The sequence below is a fragment of the Belonocnema kinseyi genome, chromosome 7 (assembly GCF_010883055.1).
Source record: "Belonocnema kinseyi isolate 2016_QV_RU_SX_M_011 chromosome 7, B_treatae_v1, whole genome shotgun sequence".
In the NCBI taxonomy this organism is placed as follows: domain Eukaryota; kingdom Metazoa; phylum Arthropoda; class Insecta; order Hymenoptera; family Cynipidae; genus Belonocnema; species Belonocnema kinseyi.
This window is the reverse complement of record NC_046663.1, coordinates 87,702,335-87,705,874: the sequence shown is the minus strand read 5'-3', so window position 1 is coordinate 87,705,874 and position 3,540 is coordinate 87,702,335.

Below are 3,540 nucleotides of genomic sequence, written 5' to 3'. Positions count from 1 at the left end.
CACTTGAGCCTCCAAGCCTCACTCTGGCCTGCAAACCCTTTCCCTGTGTTGAGGAAAACCGAGGCCGATCCCCTGAAAAACGGTACCACGCTGGGCTCTCGCACTTGCTTTCCTATATAAAAAACTGACGGTCCTACACATATTGTAAAAAATACAAATATAATTTCTCGTCATTTTATAAAAAAAGGAAAGAAAAACACTTAATTATTCGCGTACTTATAATTTTATGTTTTATTTTTAGTTTATTATGAAAATAATTTAAAAAGTATTTTTTAGTAAAATTCCTGATAATTATTCATCACTCATTTACTTGTTTGATTATTTTTGAATATTATATTTGATATTAACAGTTCTCGACGCTTTACTCCAGCCTTTCTACCTTTTTTATTCTTTCCGCGGAATAGAGAAACAGTTAAAAGAAAAACTGATGCACATAGAACTCCATTGATACAAAATATGTGTTGATACAACGTTATTTCAGCCGAGGCTTCAATCATTATATTCCAAGTGACTAGTACACACTATTAAATGAAAGAAAGTTGAAAATTAGGCAAATATTATTTCAATTAGTTTCCTTATTAACAATTATTTAGTCTAATATCGCAATGCGTATAGTTGTGTTGACAGGTGTTCAGGTGGCTGACAGCGCGGTCCAGCACTACACAACTCTCGGCACATTGAGCCAAAATTCAGCCTCCAAATGATACTTTCCCCTTCTATCGGCGAGAAAACTATAGGCATCTGCCTTTGAAGCTTAACAACTCAGTCAAAAAAAATGCCAGCGCAATAAAAAAATAGTCATTTAAAAGCTGAAAGTGTTCTACGTTAATCAGCTTGGAGACGTTTATGTAAAAAAAATTTTGTGCTTAGCAGACTGAAAAATGTAAAAAAAAGTACGGATTTTCGGGTACATTTAAGAACAGTCAAGTTTAGAGCATTATTTCTTATACAAGGGGCGATGGGAAAATTTTTTAAAAATTCATGAGTATGAGGAAAACTGTTGTGAACCAGTTGTAGTTGAGAAATTAAACAAATAATAAAAATTGTTGCTTAAAAGTACAAAAATGTGCAACTATATCATCTTCAGTTCTAATACAGATATTTAAGCGATTCAAACTGCAAACTGTAATGGATAGGCTCTGTATTTATTTTGAATCACCCGGAAGGACGTGTCAGTCTTATTTTTTGTGAAAATCGCGATTTTTTTAGATATTTTTTTTGTTGGAAAACAAGTGACAGAAAGCAGGGGGCCCTTTTTTTGTTTTACTGTCGACCGCTGATGCCATTCTTCCACCCCTGTTTTTGAATGCTTGGATGGCACCTGGCCACGGCCCGAAGAAAGGGACCAGCGGTCGGCAGTACAAAAACGCCCCCCCCCCCCTACTTTCTGTCACTTGTTTTCCAATTTAAAAAACTACTGCGCATCTACTGCGCATGCGGTGGCACGGGCTATTCTCGTTTAGTAGAAATTATGAAGGGCAAACGAAGTGCCTACTACGCATGCGGTCGGATGGACGATTCTCGTTTAGTATAATATACGACGCCGGAATGTAGTTTCTATTGTGCAACAGGTCGCTTAAAAGATACTCGTTTATACTCTGTTCCCTGCGAGAAGATGCTCTAGGCGCGCATATGGGTTGGCGTTTCTGAATGGAGGAGTGTCCTTACCCGTTTTTTTTTCACACGTAGTTTATTAAATTCTCTTCTCATTCGTCCCTTGGTCTTAATTTAATATTTATTACTTTCGTTGAGTTTCTTTCTGAAATAGTTTGAATGCCTTCACGAGATGTTAGCTATAAAAGAAAAGGACCCCACCGCGCGTAGGTCTCGAGGTACAGGGGTCTACGGTAGCCACTTCAGTTTTTGACTCAGTCGCTCTTTTTTTGTAATTAAAAAGTTAAAAATTAATAATTCTACTATCCCCGACTTAAAAGTAATATATTCAGAATGTTCGAATTCTTCCGATTCCAATGATGTTTAATTTGTCTATAAAGTTTGAAAATTGGGGAAGTAAGCTATATCAAATTGAATATTGAGCTAAAGTTTCTGCGATTAAACTTCTTCAAATTTTCGACTTTTCAAGGCAAGCAATGTATCATTGGAATCGGAAAAATTCGTAGATGCGGATTATGCTTTTTTCAAATCGCTAATTGCAAAGTTTAAATTCTGTATATTTCCTTACTTTGACCTGCTGTAGACCAAAGACCCTTGCTGGGGTAACCTTATCCACACTAAGTTTGGTAAGCAAACAGACAAGTAGTAGAAGAAAAAATAAAGCCAGTGTCGTAAATCAATCAAAGAAACTAGTTTCTAATGAATTTGAAGAGGTTCACTCAGATTGGCTGAAACATCTTAATAAATCCCTTCTTTCTGATAAATTGAACAATGGGCTGCGCGAAGAAAACCAAAATTGGTCGATCTAGAAGATCTTCTCTCAGGGGACAGAGTATAGTAGTATGTACGAAGTGGGAATGTAGTTCCTACTACGAAAGTGAAACTTATTTAGTAAAATCCACTTAGGAGCAAAGTAAATGTCATCTCTGTGGATCGTATTTTATAACTTAAGTCTAGTGATTAAATTAAATAAATGTAAATTATTGTTAATGTGCCTTACTTATTAATTAATAAATTTTTGAGTAACAATTCAATTAAAAATAATTATAATCATTAATTAAGTCATTAGGAAGGTATCGAAGAAAATTAATAACTAATTCATTATTACACAATGTATTGTTCAATTTGCTATAAAATTTAAAAAAAATACTATAAATTTATTAAACGATGAAATATATTTCTATTGTTTCGAATAAATATTTAACAATTAACTAAGTATCAAGTGAGTTTGCAATTAATAATTAATAATAAGTAATTATTCCCTTATTCATTGTTCAATATGCTATGAAATTTATATTAAAAATAAGATACATTCTGTAATTGCCTAATTTCTTTTAAAGAATCAAAATATTTTTTCCCTGAGAGACTCTGCGACTTCAACTTTAGAACCTGCCGCCTTTGAAATGGATTCGTTCAACTATTAATAATTTAAAATCAAATGTTAAAAGATTTCTGGAAAATATATACTCACAGAAGTAGGCTCATCTACTCCCCTCCTCGTCTTTCGAATTTCAGGGCAAGGTACGAGCCTCTTATTTTGATCCTCTGTAGGCGCCTCAGAGGAAGCGTCAGTTATTGAGGACTGTGGAATCTCTGTACATTCTGGAGTTTCCGCACCCAGAATTACTTCCCCATCTACAACATCAACAATCACCTGCAAGAACAAAAAATTCATTTTGAAGAAAAACTAAACGTATTCGTTTAGTGTACATTGTAGTAAACATTTCTTTTTGTACATACGTCTCTATCCCACTAAAAACCTTTAATGCTACCCAAAAATTTCAGCCTATCCCCTATTGGAGGAATCAAGATGCTCAGTGCCTCAAAATTTAATAAATAAAGAGTGGGCACGTCAATTTTATTATCTGCAAAGCAGAAAAATAATATTTTATTATATTATAACAAATTACATTGGTTGTATACTAC